This window comes from Pelodiscus sinensis, chromosome 1 (assembly GCF_052426305.1).
Source record: "Pelodiscus sinensis isolate ZL-2025 chromosome 1, ASM5242630v1, whole genome shotgun sequence".
NCBI lineage: Eukaryota > Metazoa > Chordata > Testudines > Trionychidae > Pelodiscus > Pelodiscus sinensis.
In genome coordinates this window covers 213316866-213333437 of record NC_143052.1, presented here as the reverse complement: position 1 = coordinate 213333437, position 16572 = coordinate 213316866, and the positions used below count along the sequence as shown (strand labels likewise).

The 16572-nt window shown below is 46.3% G+C and overlaps 1 protein-coding gene across 7 annotated transcripts in view; it reads right to left on the bottom strand.

The window, feature by feature from the left end:
* The window catches only part of BCLAF3 (BCLAF1 and THRAP3 family member 3), a 124211-nt gene that overhangs the window by 99399 nt on the left and 8240 nt on the right, over window positions 1–16572 (bottom strand). Inside the window, exon 2 of one of the 7 annotated variants that reach the window (XM_075913540.2) lies at window positions 14856–14984. The exons of the other annotated variants lie outside the window; for them this stretch is intronic. The gene's annotated coding sequence lies outside the window, so the exon portion shown is untranslated. The remainder of the gene's footprint in view (window positions 1–14855; window positions 14985–16572) is intronic. 7 annotated transcript variants of the gene reach the window in all.

Sequence of the window (16572 nt, the reverse complement as noted above, 5' to 3'; positions counted from 1 at the left end):
ACAACACTACAGGCTGTGACCTGCTGGAAAAATACAATAAAACATGGTGGTAATCGTGAAGGAGACCTGGTGTAGTGGTGGTGAGTTGCTGCAATTGGAGACAACCTCTACAGAACCACCCTGACACCAAGATAGTTCTCTAAGTTTATCTGAACCAACATTTCTCATTGAGATGGGCCATAACCTACCATATAACAGTTGGCAACAGACTGAAGTTTTTTAATAGAACTATACAGCTACTTTGTGAGTGATTTTTCTGTAAATACCAAATGTCTGGGTATTAACCTTTGGTAAATCCTTTCATGTGGCACAAAAATGAAGAAGTGCTGCCAAAAAGTCAAAAAGGCTGGCAAAATGCTTGCAATGAAGCAGAGATCGTGGCATATGCCAATGGTATTTATACTAAGTTCCTCATAAGAGTTCCAAATTTCAAGTAAATTTGATCAATGCGGAAGTCATGTGCACGAGAGCCACACTACTCAAATTTCAGATACTTAATACAGTAAAGTTCTGATAATCTGGCACCTTTAGGACCCAGGGGGTGCCGGATTATCGGAAGGGGGGGCTATGAGGTGTCTGGGGTGGGGTGGGATGCCACCCCAGACCCCTCATAGCCCCCCCTTCTGATAGTCCAGATCTGCCCCAGGCGTCCCTGATTCAGCCACTGCTGATCAGTTTCAGCAGCGGCTGAATTGGGGACGCCTGCAGCAGAGCAGCTGGAGTGCTGCCGGGTTGGTCTCGCAGCGCCACTCCTCGGCGCTACTGCACTAACCCGGCAGCCCCCCAGCTGCTCTGCCCCAGGTTTCCCCAAGTCAGCCGCTGCTGATACTGCCTTGGGCTTCCTGGAGTCAGCCGCTGATCAGTATCAGCAGTGGCTGACTTGGGGACAGCTGGGGTGCTGCTGGGTTGGGTCCCGCAGCCCCGAGGGGCAGCACTACAGGAACAAACCGGCAGCACTCCAGCTGCTCTGCCCTAGGCATCCCTGATTCAGCCGTGGGTCAGTTTTAGCAGCGGCTGAATCGGGGAAGCGGGGGGCAGAGCAGCTCCAATGGTCCGGCTGCCCGGAGCACTTCTGGGTTCCTGATAGTGCCGGACCATCAGGCGTGCCGGACCATCAGATGCCGGACCATCAGAGTTTTACTGTACACACAAATGGTTTCATTCAAATTTATTTAAAATTAAAAGACTAAATAGCAAAATTTTTACTCAGATGGAGTATCACTTTATTCCAAAAATTATCTCACTGATATCAATGGTACAGGTTGAATCTCTCATCTGGGACTCTCTGGTCTGGCATCATATGTGGTCAGGCAGGTCCACAGATGTTGCTAGACCAGAATGCCCCAGTCGCAGATATCGAGCGCAGCTAGGAGTGGAGCTGTTCTGATGGCAGCAGCATGCGGAGCCAGTGACCTGTAGTCCCGGGACTAGAGAGGCTGCTACCCCGCAAGGAGCCAGAGTCTCCCAGGAGCAGCTGCTGCCTTGGGTGGGACCAGGCACTTGCAGGCAAGGAGCTCCAGAAGCAGCAGCCATCCTGCATGGAACCAGGTTGCCCCTCAGAAACAGCTGTCACCTTGTGCAGGTCAGGTTGACAGAGACAAAAAGCCCCGGGAACAGCTGTCACCCTGTGCAGGGCTGGGGACAGGGAGCAGAGTTCTGCAATCAGGCTGGGGGCAGCAGAACCAGGCAGGTGAGCAGAAGGAGGTCAGGCCTCCAGGTTCTCCGGGACCAGCAGCCAGAAGAGGAGCCCAGGGAGAGCCCAGAGGCCTGATGTCCCCTGGTTGGGCAAAATCCCTTTTTCGGAACTCTAAGGTGCCAAGGGAGGCACCAACCTGTATCACAATGGGGCTATAAGTGATTTCCCATTGTAGTAGAAAGCAAGCCTAAGCAAAAGCCTATCAGAGGCCTGGTATGAGAGCTGAGGCCTCAATTAGCAGAGTCAAAACTTTGTAGATGCTCACAAATTAATTTTGCTTTATGAGAGGCAGCTCCTGCTTATAGATTCTGGCAAGAATTGGGACAATCTTGCAGAAACACACATTCCTAAGTAGTGCGAGGCACAAGAATATATATGCAAACATATTCCATAAAGGTGTTACCAGGACACCTTGACACCAAATACATACCCCAAAGATAACAGGAACAAGCCAACCTTTTTTAAGGATCAGGTCAGGATGACAACATGATGGACAGACAAGTTTTGATCAAACTTAAAGATTCAAGGCAATGGGGGGGCACCCTCATACAGGTCAGGGACAATATGTAACTTGTTTTATTGGTGTATAAAAATGTATCTCAGAGGCAATGTCTTTGGCCAGCCAAGGGGGTGGAGAGGATGGAAAATTCTGCCATTCACTGAGCTGTGTCCATTGTCGGGGGCATACTGTAAACATTGATCAGGGGAGGTAGGACCGTGTTTTGTTGGCAATAAATCTGGCTGAGTGCTTTTGTATCTTAAAGGATCTCACGGTCATTGGGCGGTCTGCTGCACCAGCTCACTGCACAAAGCTAGGGCCGTACAGAAGGAGAACACACACATGCAGCCAAACATCTAACCATGCCCCCTTAATCCTGTGTAATGAAAATGTTTAAAATATTGGCTACTGACCATATTGGAAAATATGCTTAACTGATCCACACTTTCAAATAAAAGCCAGTTCAATTATTTTTGCAAGAAATCAGTTCTTTTCCTTCCAATCACCAACTCTGCCCATCCAGAAAAAGCACAATGGTTTATGTACTTTATCAAAAACGTATTCCCTTCATAGCTGTCTTAAAGTTTCTGTATTTCATTCTTAATATTTAAAAGGGATCATCTGAAGAAGCAGAATCTCTATTTACTCCCCACTGTAAATGAAGCAGTAATGCTAAAGAGGTAATAATGTTCATCCCTAGCCATCACAAAGACTGGCAGAACTCCATGATACTCCAATACAATCAAACTAAAAGTGGAATTAACATGGTTAAGTCAAACCTAAGAAAAAGCCTTATCATCCACATCAGCAATGAATCATGTTGGAAGCATACGAAAAACTGATAGTATATACTTGATTTCACCTGGGAATAAATGTTACTATTATAATTTCCAGATCAGGCATTCCTTTTGATTCATGGAAATGTTTTATTCATTTTAACACAGGAACCAAGTCAAGTAATCTGACTTCCTGACAATAAGGTAAGATTATGGTTTAGAAAAAACCACAACACAGATAATTTATTTTAAAAATTCCTCATAGTTCAATTTCCAAGGGTTATGTGGACAACGATCCAGAGTGTTACTTACCTAAAATCATGGAAATATGTGAAAGAATCGCTAGGTCATCTAGCCAGCTCCCTCTAAAAAGCATTAACATTAAATTAAAATATGGAAAGCAAGAACAGGAATATTTGTGCTTAGTCCACAAATTTACTTTTTTTTGGTACTAAGGCATGTGTATATTGCTGGCCATGGCCCTGGTTGAGAATACCAAGCATGAAAAGAGGCAGAGGTAAACAAAGACTTAGTCCCAGGTATTGAGACTGATTATTTTTGGGAGGAAGCTAGACAGTAATTCTGTCTGTTCCAGGATGGTTTGAGTCAAGCAGGTAGATTAAATGGCTGAATCCGTTTCAGAGATCTTCTTTAGGGGTCAAGTCACTTGCCTGTCTCCTGGCAACTGTTGTGGGATACAAATCCACAAGCTTTGAATTAGAAACTCAATAAAGTCCATTGTGCCACAGATCCTAGGTACTGCAGGGCCCTCCCATTATTCCATAATCAGGATACCATTTAAGGGGATATAAAAGAACTAATTTTGAAACTGAGGAAAAATTCCTTCTGGACATTGTGATGCCTAGTTTTGTGGGAGTTATTGGGGAGGAAAATTGTTTTTTGCTTGCTTATGGCAAGTCTTCCCTATTTGTAAGAGCTTTATCCAACATCTCCTTTTTCTCGTCCCTCGTTTCAATTCTAAGAGCTGACATTCCTCTCTGGAAGAAGAACCTGAGTCTCCATGACAGCTTTTCTTGGCCACTGCCTTTTTGAGAACAGTGCTTGGAGAGTAGGTGCAAAGATCCTTATAACACACTTAGCAAGAGTCTGAAAGAGAATCTATGACTGAGTTTAAAGTGCCCCATGCTCTGTATTCCCTTCCCTCCTCTCATGTGCATTCTTCTCAGGAGGCAGCAAGGAGAGGAGCAGGGCTTCTGAACTTTTACCCTATCTGAATCAGACCGAGACACAAGGCAGAGGTAAGGAAATTTCTGCAGAACTAGTAGGATAGCTGTATGAAGGCTATTTGAGAAAAACAAGGTAGACAAGGCACTATCTTTTCTTGGACCAACTTTTATTGGCAGATTTAATCTTTTTGTCTACTCCATAGGGCTGCAGCTTCTTTGATCTCCTTGTCAGAGACAAGTCTTGGAAGAGGGTATGCTGATAGATTCCTGACTCCTCCATGAGGATTTATGTTCAACATGACTGGACTCAGGAATTGCCAATCAGATCTGTGGTCACCTAGCAGATAGGAGAGGGAACTAGAGCTGCCCCCAGGAAAAAAAAAACCCCTATCATGGGTAAGTTTAACTAGAAAATCAGCAGCTAGCTAAGGCCTCTAAACAGGCCATGAAATGTGTGGACTATGGAGTATTCTGTAGAGTTGATCACAATGGTCCCTTACTGCCAACTTAATAGTCCACTGGATCCTTTATCTGGCTTTTTGTCCTACCTCTTTAGCCTTTCATCCTACTTCTTTAGGTCCAGCAACATCCATGATCTAGAATTACTACAGTTAGCAGAATGTTCGCCTATCATGGGTGTGGCCGTTTCCTGCAGTCCCATAAAGTTTGTTTACAGCCACGGCTTACAGTGCAGTTATCTGGCTCTAATTTACCCCTCAATGTCTTCTAAGAGCCCAGTAAGCAGTGGAAGTGTTGGTAATGCTGCTAGACCATACTGATCTCCTGTGGTTTGGCAAATTTCCTGATTCGGCACCAGTCAGATCTCCAGGATGCCGAACTAAAGAAGTTCAATCTGTAGCATTTCCTGCCTTTGACAAATTGCCCTTAGATGGTTCTTTCAGGTGCTCCCTTCAGTAGAACAACATGCTTCCTTGCCATGGACTCCCTGCCTCTCCAGTCTGGCTTTCTCTAGTAGGGATGTTAGATAGTGTATAACTGAATAGTTGTGTAACCACATCAAATTTTAGCAGATACCCAAATATTCAATAGTCTCCCGGGGTGGGGTCCAGCAACCAGTGCACTCCCGGCCCCACTCCCAGGGAGCCCCCTGCCAATCCACGCTGCTGCCTCTGATACAGGCGGAGGGGAGGAATGCATGTAGTCAACAGAAGTACCAATAAGCCCAGGCTTATCAGTTAATCACGTAGTTGTCTACATGCTAATATCCCTAATCTCTTCTAGCCTTTTGGATTAGGTAAGCGACATGATTTGTCTATGGGCTGAGCTGGGCTGTGCAGGAGATAAGGAGAAAGAGAGGAAGGGCATTTTCCCCACACACAAACCCAGTAAAGCTTACTATCCATGCACCATCAGGAACGGGGTTAGGGAAAGTATAGGCCAGAGGCCAGATCTGGCCCACCAAGCCACTGGATCAGCCTGTGGACACAGCAGAGAACCTCAGGCAGACTCCCTGCTTGCCCTGCCCTGCCCCCGAATGCTCTTCAGAAAAGCAGCTGCCGCAGCTGTGCTTCTCTCTCAGCTTTGAACATAGGGGAAGGGAGAGTGATGCTTCATGTGCTGCTCCCACCCCCAGAACAATCCCACTGGCCGATTTTTGAAGAACAGGCAGCATGCAAAGCATCATTCCCCACTTCCCTCAGGCTCATATTCACTAAAGGTATGTTTACACTTGATTCGTCCTTTGAGGGAGGAATGCAAACGTAGACATCCGAAATTGCAAATGAAGCAGGGATTTAAATATCCCGCGCTTCATTTGCATAATCACGGACTGCCACTTTTCCGCAATAGCACTATTTGGGGACATCAAACTCGGTCCTCAAGGGATTATTTCGAGAGAAAACCCTTCCCTCAAAATAACCCTAAAGCCTCATTTTTTGAGTAGTAAGGTTTATTTCAAGGGAAGGATTCTCTCTCGAAATAACCCCGCAGGGACCGAGTTTGATGTCCCCAAATAGCGCTATTGCGGAAAAGCGGCAGTCCGTGATTTTGCAAATGAAGCACGGGATATTTAAATCCCCGCTTCATTTGCAATTTCGGATGTCTACATTTGCATTCCTCCCTCGAAGGAGGAATCAAGTGTAGACATATCCTAACACACATGGCCCCGGCAGCCTGAGGGAGCGAGGCAGGCAGGGAGGCTGCCTGAGAACCCTGCTGGGCCGTTGGCCAAGAGTCACACAGGTAAGTCTGGCTGCCTCTGGCACCCCAGCTCCTCCCTCCCCAACCCTAACTCTCCCCACCCCACATAAGCCAAACCCTCTGCCCCCTTTTAAACCCATGCCCCCTCCCAGATCCTACACTCCAACCCCCTGCCCAAGGTCACAACCCAAATCCCTGTACCCCAGTCCAATGCCCCAGGTCACAACCGCCTCCTTCACCCAAACTCCTTGCCAGACCCTACGTCCCCTCCTGCACTTCAGCCCCTTACCCCAAGCTCCCGTCTGCACCCAATCTCCTTTAATATCATGGACCACTTTCCAAAATCTTGGAGTGGACTCCCATCAAAAATTATTGCCCACCCCGATCCAGAAAGAGTTTTAGAAACTGAAGATTTCTCATCTGACCATCCGCCAAGCAATATCTAAGCAGGCTATGAGGAGCATACCAGAGCATGTACAACTCAGTGTCTCAGCAAAAAGAGAAACCAAGAATTAAGAGGCTCAATCCAGAAAACAGCTAACCCATGAGACAGATCCAGACACATTACAACTAAGGCTATCAATTAGTGGGTGTTAGTGCCTACGTAGGGCAGAATTAACATGTTAAAAAAATTAATTCACATTAATCGCACAGGTCAGCAAACCAGCATGAGCTGCTTCAGATCATCTCTGGTAAGGTGCAGTATTGCAAACTGCCACCAGAGGGCGCATGGAAAAACAAAGCAGACAGAAAGGAGGAAAAAAACCTGAAGTAAACAAGAAGTAAACAAGAAAAGTAAAGACCCTGACACCCGTCCCTCTCCACTCCCAGGTGACCATATTTCCTAAAATAAAACAGCTGGGGGGGGGGGGGAGTCTTGCCCAAACTGTCTCTCCCAAGTGACAGGGCTCACCCACTCCACCCTCTCTCTGCCTCCTGGGGCTGGGACTGACCCTCCCCCAAAATCTGATTCTGAGGCTGAGTCCCTCCTCCCAAACTCTGCACTGCCTATGGTGGGCTCTACAGGGCTGAACCCTTCCCCTGAGCTTGGGGGCTGACCCTCACCCTTGAGTCCTATGCCACCTGCAGTTGGGAAGCTGAGCTCCCCCCCAAACTCTACACTGCCCACAATAAAGTCGATCCCCCTCTGGCCCTGTGCCGCTCACCGCTGGGACTGAGCTAAAAAAGGACTCTCTTGAATAGAAGAATTTAAGTTCAGCTTTCATGACAGAATTTGCACTACAATACTTCAGTGAGATGAACTGAAGGTTTTTTTTTTTTTTTTTAACAGTGTACAGCCAGTCCCCGAGTTGCGAACAGTCGACTTACGACCATTCGCAGTTACGACCGAAGCTGTCATAAATGGCGGACCCCGAGTTACAAACGTGATCCACGCTTACAAACAGCGCAGTTGTGTGTAACTCTATGGGGTCCAACTTACGAACAAACCAAGTTACGACCCATTGCTTGGTCCGTAACTGGTTCATAAATTGGCAAGAGGCTGTAAATGTTTTGTAATAAAAAATATAAAGTGAGCACTATACACTCTGTAATCTGTGTTGTAATTTAAATCAATATATGAGAAGATTTAGAAAACATCTAAAAATATTTAAATAGATGAGATTAACCACAATTAATTTTTGTAATCACTTGACAATCCTAATTAAAACCCAACTGCTCTCAACTTTAATTTTAGTAGAAAAGTTTTAGATCCTCAGATTTTTAGCTGGGAACTCTGTACTACTTATAAATGAGGTGGCAGGACAAAACTGGCACCCTCTTCAACAGATGAGGTATATTCATGAGCCAGAGATTAAAAAGCTGTCATAGACCTGGTATATCTCCCCCTCTTCCTCAGACTCACCAGATTTCTGTGATTGTGCTCATGCTTTTAAGTTCCTCTGGATCAGAGGGAACTCTAGGAACTTGCTCTCTTCCACCTCTAGACGCACTCCCTGGAAACACTCTCGTCTGGCATCCCTTCTTGGAAGGTATCAATGGTCCAGATGCCCTGGTCCAAAGACTTATGTGCCAACACACACTCACTTCCCAGTAACTTAAGTACTGTACACCCAGTGCTTTTTTTGTGAAGGTACTGCCCGGTATGCAGTACTGGCACCTCCAGATGCAGTACCAGCACCTCCAGTCGGAGCTCAACAACTTTTCCCCTGGAGAACCAGCACCTTTTCTTTTTAAATTTATTTTTTTAAAACAAAAAAAAGCACTGAGTACACCCTTTCCAGAACTCCACACTACTGGGTACTCAGGTTTATACTTTAATTCTTCAGTGACCGTGATAGCTGAAGCAAATAAACAAGAATTTGCAGAAGGATTTCTAAACCAATCACTCATTATTGCAGGGTGGAATGATTTAAATTACCACGGGGAAAGCCCTGACTTACATAATTGATTTTAATCAACTTTTCCATTCACGACTTCGCGGACTTTTTTCATTACATTATGTATATACGTGAATCCGCGATGGTCGAACCGCGAAGTAGCGAGGGCTCGCTGTATACATGTTAAATATGGTGTCCCTACTTCGCGGATTTTCAACTATCGCGGTCGGGTTTGGAACCTATCTACCGCGATAAACGAGGGTTCACTGTATATCTTTCTTTAGAAAATAAAAGAAGTACACTGTCAGCGGTTGATAACCATTAAAACATATTGATTTACAACTCAACAGATCCTTTATACTTGATGCGGTAAATCTTTTTGCTATCTAGAAGGGCACACAGTTATTTAAGCAATAATACATCTGAATATTTTCAGATTTTATTTAATGTACACTTTTGTTAGAAAATGATGAATTATACATTTCTTATTTACTAGATAATTAACTTTCAGCTCACAACTTGTGGCAAGCTGCATTAGGAAGGTAACTGGAATTTAATTAAACTCATAAAACAGCATGTCAAGTTTGTTTTTACTAAACAGAACACCCATAATTGTTTTAGATACATAAATTTCCAAGATGTTTCATATTTACACAACTAAAAAAATGACTATTAAAATATTAAACAGATTAACTGTAGTCCATAAATTAAACAGATTTCAGGACACTTAGGGGAAATTTTCAAATTTACGCCAAATAAAACCTAAGTTCCTTGAAAACAAGACTGTCACTTAAATTACTTCAGCTGATCTATTGTTTCATATCCTTAATGTTTGATTTCAAAAGCTAGACTTTTTCCCCAATTTTTTTCTTTATATAGAAGAGCAACGTATAAATCAGTGTATCACAGAAATTCATGCATTCACAATACATTTAAATGTTTTAAGAGTGGATAGTAACTTTATATTAAATTCAGATTGTTTTTAAACAGCTTTAATTAAAAAGAAAAATACAATAAAAATCAGTTTTAAATTTTTCAAGAAGTAACCAGTTTTAATCCACCTTGCTTTATTAGAAAACATCTGTATGCAATTCCCTGCCTCAGTTCCCTCACTACTCTTGAGCATTCTTTGTAATTTGGTATACAATATTTCAGGCTTCCAGGTCCTTTCTCCTTGACCTTGCTCCTCCAGCTTCTCTTTTGAATCATAGAGTAGTCCGCTGAGATTCCTGCAACCAGCTTCCTTTCGCTTCTGCAAGTGTGACAATCAAAGTCCCTCTAACCCAGAAAGCAGGGCCTTTGTGCTTCTGACTCTCCCAGTATCTGTAGTTTTGAAAATGAACACTGACTCCTAATACTTCATTTCTTCTTTTTCCACTTTCCTGACACATTCTCTGCACTTCTATGGACAAATTGGAGAGAACTGTTTTTACCAAGGGGCCAGCTATTCCATTGTTTTATTAGATCAAGACCTACTCAACTAAAAATCCTCAATGACCAGCTATTTAGTCCCCTTTCTCCGTTCCACGAGCAGTATGAAGCAAACAGGAAACATCATTGCCCGGGCATAAACATAGTGTCCATAGTATCATACAGAAGTTGTACATGGGCTGTCCCACGTGTCCGAGTTCCACTCGGAAGATGGAAGCAGGAAAATGACCTGCTACAGAATTTATAAAATTGACCATGCTGAAGGAAAAAACAAAGTGCAGTGCAACAATGGATTTGTTACAAAAAATGTAAAAGAATTTTCTACATTATTTTAATTTCTGAAAACATCATTAGTAAGCATAAGCAGCAGAAATATCTTATCCGAGTAAGTTTACTGCTGGGCATTTAACTACAGGTTGCACCTCCTTAAACTGGGACTCTCTTGTCTAGCAACATCCGTGGCCCAGCAGAACCATGGATGTTGCTGAACGAAAGAGGCTCAGCAGACAGGCAGCGGTAGCTGGGCCATACTAGCGAGGCAGGGGCAGCCTATATGTGCCGACCTGGCAGCAGGGTTGTGCCATGGCAGTCCAAGCAGGGCTGTGTGCCGGCCTGACAGTGGGAACAGAGCTGTGGCACCCTGGCTGGCAGTTAAGGCTGGGCTACGGCAGCCCAGCAGAAGAAGCCTGTCTGGAGCCATGGCAGGTAGGCAGCTTGACTGGCAGTATGTCTGGAGCAGTATGGCAGCACGGCTGGGGTCGTTGCATTGCCCAGCTGACGAAATGACCAAAGGAGCTGGCGGTAGGGAAGGGCAGAAGGCTAAGGGGCCAGAGGCAGAGGGCCTTCCCTGATCTGGCAAATTCCCTCATCCGGGACTACTCAGATCCAGAGGATGCCGGACCAGTGAGGTCCAATCCGTACAATTTTAGCAGACTTCCATGAAAACTAACCCACTCAGTAACATCATTTGAGCCATAGAGTATCATGTTTGCTGCAAAAAGAATGCAGAAGCAACTTACAAGAACCAATGGGTTAAAAATGCACATAATTAGTATATACAGGCAGTCCCCGACTTACGTTGGATCCGACTTATGTCGGATCCGCAGTTACAAACGGGGCTGCCCCAGAGTACATGGACTGCGGGACCTCGCGGTCCTGCCGCCCGTGTACTCTGGGGCTTTGCTCTGTCTCTCCCTGGTCTGCAGACCAGGAAGACGCAGAGCAAAGCCGCGGAGGGGCTCGGACAGCGGGGGGGGGGGGCTCGGGCAGTGAGGCAGCCCAGGCGCGCCTGGACTGCTCCGCTGCTGGCTTCCCCACGGCTTTGCAAAGCCGCGGGGGCGTGGGGCGGGCTCGGGCAGCGGGGCACCCCAGGCGCTCCTGGGCTGCTCCGCTGCCGGCTTCCCCGAGGCTTTGCAAAGCGGCGTGGGGGCTCGGGCTCCTGGGCTGTCCCACTGCCGGCGTCCTCAGAGGCTTTGCTCCCCGTCTCCCTAGTCTGCTGGTCTCCAGCAGACCAGGGAGACGGGAAGCAAAGCCACGGAGGACCCAGGCGGCGGGACCGCGGTGCATCTCGGTCCGCCGCCAGTGTCTTCCTGGTCTGCTGGGGTGGGGGGGGTGGCGCAGCTAGTATGCCCCCCCCCCAGCAGACTAGGCTTTTCTCCGGACGCCTGTGGCAGAGCAGCTGGGGTGCTGCCGGTTGGTCCTGCAGCGCCGCTCTGGGCGCTACTGGTCCAACCCAGCAGCACCCCAGCTGCTCTGGTCCTGATTCAGCCGCTGCTGGTCAGTTTCAGCAGCGGCTGAATCAGGACGCCTGGGGCAGAGCAGATGGGGTGCTGCTGGGTTGGTCCAGTAGTGCCGAGGAGCGGCGCTACTGGAGCAACCCAGCAGCACCCCAGCTGCTCTGCCCCAGGCGTCCTGATTTAGCCGCTGCTGAAACTGACCAGCGTTGACTACAGGAAGCCCGAGGCAGAGTTGCTCTGCCCCGGGCTTCCTGGAATCAGCTGCTGATCAGTTTCAGCAGCAGCTGACTTGGGGACGCTTGGGGTTCTTAAGTTGATTCTGTATGTAAGTCAGAACTGGCGGTCAGTTTCAGCAGCGGCTGAATCTGGACGCCAGTTCCGACTTACATACAGATTCAACTTAAGAACAAACCTACAGTCCCTATCTTGTACGTAACCCGGGGACTGCCTGTATTTTAAATCCAATAGAAATGCAATTTTTTGCAGAGGAAACACTAAGGCCATAGGTTACTCACCACAGATCTAGATCTTTTCCAATTCTACCTTTTGTAACAACAACCACAAACATTATCTAGATATTTCTGTGAAGTGTTCCAGAGAAATCCTAGTTAGTACATTTCAAAGATGAAGAAAGGTCCTTAACATCTCTCAGAATTCTAGGCAGTCTGCAGATTTGGCAAGACAACAATGTATCTTCAAGTTCATATTCAGTGGATTTCATTTTTTTTAAATTACGTGTGAGGTTCGTAGGTCTAATCAACACCACTAAAACACTTGAAGCTGATTATCAGGCCTTGAGGCAGGAACTAAAGGGGAAAGAGTCCAAATGATTTATTTGGTGGGTGAGAGAGCACACATCTTAACCTCTCACTGTGGGAGAGAATGTTAGCTAGGGCCAGGAACCGGGGAACACAACTGCTACCACACTCTCCTTAAATAAGGAAAGAGCTTACATTTCTTCATGTTGATTTTGGACTTTGGGTGCACCAAAAGGGGAGGAACTTTAGTGCGATCTAGCTGGAGAACTAAGATCATGACAAATCAGCACTGGAGTCTGAGTGAAGGAGCAAAATGCCAGGGGAGGAAATGAAGCCAACCCAATGCTGCACTGCACCATGCCATAATGGACCATGGGGCCACATAATGAAAGCTCGAACTCTATGGGAATTAAGAGGTATTCCCAAGCCATGCTAAGCCCTCAGACAGTCAAATACTCATCTTTCAGGTTTTTGCAATTTCCTGATTTCAATAGCTTCCCAGTCTCCTGGAGTGCCTTTTCAGGGGAAATAAAACATTATTTTCTAACAAGCAAACTAGGAAAAGGTATTACCCCTTCATCTCATAGAATCCTTTTGGGACTTTTAGACTTCATGAACAAACAAAACTGAGCTCAAGTTCCTCTTCTACCCTGTTCCCTGGGTGTGAGAGGGTGTATATCTACGTTTTGCAGTTTAGTGTCATGGACAAGAAAAAAGGCCTGAGTAGAATCCCAACACAATCTTCTATAGAATTCTCTAACAGCTGAATGCTATATAACACAATATTGTGTAAAACCTAACAGAGGTAACTTTTTAAGAATCACAAAAAGGCAGGAAATAGGAATAAATGTGACCAGCTGAAGTACCTAATAAGCCTAGTTGAGTGACTACTGGACTACTCACTCCCCCTGCTCCTGCTCCTGCTGCCTCTGTATCAGAGGTGGGGGGGGGGGGGGAGAAGAGCAGAGCTGGGGACAGGTAGCTTAAAAGCCAGTTGCCCCCAGCACCACCTACGCAGTGTGCATGGTAGGGACAGGGGAGGCAGAGCCACAATGGTCCTGGAGCCAGCATGAGCCGGTTCTGGGAGCTACTCCCACTACGGCTCTATAGCCCGGTGACTCTTACGGCAGTTTAAATGCAAAGCCACAGCGGTCCCGGAACTGGCGCAAGCCAGGACTACTCAGTTCTGGCTAGTGCCAGATCTGGGAGCAATCCCTGCTACAGCTCTGCAGTTTAAATGTAGTAGGAGCCAGGCTGTCTGCACACCCGGCTTCTACTACATTTGAACCACAGAACCGCAGCAAGGGTAGCTCCTGGACCCAGAACAAGCTGGGGGGACACACCAATTGTATCGACTACATGATTAGCCAATGACGCGTTTCTTAACATCCTTGGCAGGAAATTAAAATTTCCCTCTCCAACATTTAGTTCATTTTCAAAAAATCATTAAAAGAGCTTTCAGCAATATTGTATGTGCAGCATTTTAATAACCTGAAAATCTAAAGGAATCCTACCAAGTATGGAAACATGGATCGCAAAGGACAAGTACAGAAATATCACAAGCACGTAGAGACAAAACAAATCATAAAGATTAAAACACAAAATGAGTTACATCCCACCAGGAATATAAAAGGCAATAAGAAGAGATTCGTCAGCAGCCTTTTCAAATCAAAGAGTCAAACTACACTAGAGTCCGGATTATCCGACATTCTGCTTTATCTGACCTTCAGTAATCCAACATTCTGCTTTATTCCGACCTAGCCGGGGACTATTGTCAACAGAGCGCAGCGCGAGTATGTGGCCCCCAAGGCCAGCCACTCTGCGCTACAATGCTGCATGCCGCCTCCCCAGCTGAAAAGGCTCCAGCAGCCTCCCGCGGGTCGGAGCCTCCTGCCAGCGCCGCTTGGTCCCCATCCCTGCCTGCCCCCTTCTCTTCCTGCAGCTCCCGAGAGTGAGTCAGGAGAATGGCACCGCACCCGGGAGCTGGAGGGAGGGAAGGGGCCAGGCAGGGATGGAGACCAAGCGGCGCCGGCAGCTATCCCTCCCTCCCTGTACAACCTATTATCCGATATTTTCGGTAATCCGACCACCTGTTGCTTCCGTTTAGGTCGGATAATCAGGACTCTTCTGTACATCAAAATTCAGAACAAGTGGTCAACAAAGAGCTGTATAAGAATGTCCATGACTTTCTTTGCATGACTGAAAAAATACAATTTAATATTATTGATAAATGACAATGATTAATAATAGCATAAATGAAACTTTGTACTCACAGACTTTATTTAATGGGACTTCTGCTGTTGAATCTTTTCATACATTTCTTTGAAGTTTACATCATAACTGGTCAAATCCAACTTCATATGCACATTCAGGCTGTCTTCTATCAAAATTATGGCCAGGAGCTGGGGATGTGGGGGTACAGGAGTCTGGATTGGGGTGTATTTAGGTGTAGGATGGATTCAGAGCACAAGCTTGCTGTGGAGGGGGCGCAAGAGTGTTATGGAAGAGGACTGGGGATGAAGGAGTTAGGGAATGTGGGGGTAGGATAGGCTCCGGGCAGGGGGTTGGAGTGTGTGGGGGTGCAGGGCAGGAGCTTGGGGATGTGGGGGTGTGACGTAGTGGGGGTGCTGTCTGCTCTGTAACCCAGGGTTCCCCTGCTCTGTGATGTGTGATTCCCACTGAATCACCCACATGTGTATTGGCCCAGACAGCTAGTTGCAGCATGAGCAGATAACACTGCTCTTCCCAGGGGGAGAGACAAAGGAAGGAATGCAGAGATGAACACCTGGCTGGGGGGGGTAGGGTCTGAGAGCAAGGCAGTTCCTGGCTGGGAAACATGAAGGCTACATCTACACTGGCCCCTTTTCCGGAAGGGGCATGTAAATTTCACTAGTCGTCGTAGGGAAATCCGCGGGGGATTTAAATACCCCCCCGCGGCATTTAAATAAAAATGTCCGCCGCTTTTTTCCGGCCTTTAAAAAAGCCGGAAAAGAGCGTCTAGACTGGCCCCGATCCTCCGGAAAAAGTGCCCTTTTCCTGAGGCTCTTATTCTTACTTCACTCTGCTTGTTCTCTGCATGCTGGATCCGGTAGGGAGGCTCGGAGCTTTCTCCTCCATCCCCTCAGGAAGTTAGCATCGGCATTTGAATCATGCAGGGAGCTGTATCACCAGTGCTAGTTCCCTGCTGTGGGGGAAGCTAGCAGTGGCTGAGTTGGGGCTCCAGAAAAGCCATATCTGGCTCTTTAGTGAGCCATATTTGACTCCTGAGACAGAGGCTGCCAACACCTGTTCTACAAGCATATGAGGAGAAAGAAAAAAGCAAAAGAATGTGCAAGTTCACTACCTAATAGAAAAGGATAGCTAACAGGAGATTAAGGTGGATGAGCTGTTTAACATTTATTTTGCTTTAGCCTTGATTGAAAAGGTTAATTGTGACTAGATGCTTAACACAATTAATACTAACAACAAGAGGGAAGGAACTCAAACCGGAACAGAGAAGAAACAGGTTAAGGAATATTTTGATACCTTAAATGTAAGCACCTATAAGATAACAGGGTTAAAAGAAATAAGCAGCATGGATTTCCCAAAGACAAATCATGCCAAAGCAACCTAATTTTCTTCTTTAAGATGGCTTATTGTATCCAGTCAAGGGGGCAAGAAAGCAGTAAATGTACTACATTTAGAGTTAAGTAAGAAACTTTTGACAGCCACACATGGCTCTTTCAAAGACTAGCTAGGGAAATATACTCTAGAGGGAATTAATATGAAGTAGATGCAAAAGTAGTTGAAAGACTATACTCACAGAAAAAACAACCAATAGTTTAGTAGCACTTTAAAGACTAACAAAACATGTAGATGGTGGTATGAGCTTTCATGGGCACAGTCCACTTCATCTGAAGAAGTGGTTGTGCCCACTAAAGCTCATACCATCTACATCAGTGGTCCCCAACGCGGTGCCCGCGGGCACCATGGCGCCCGCCGGGGCATTTG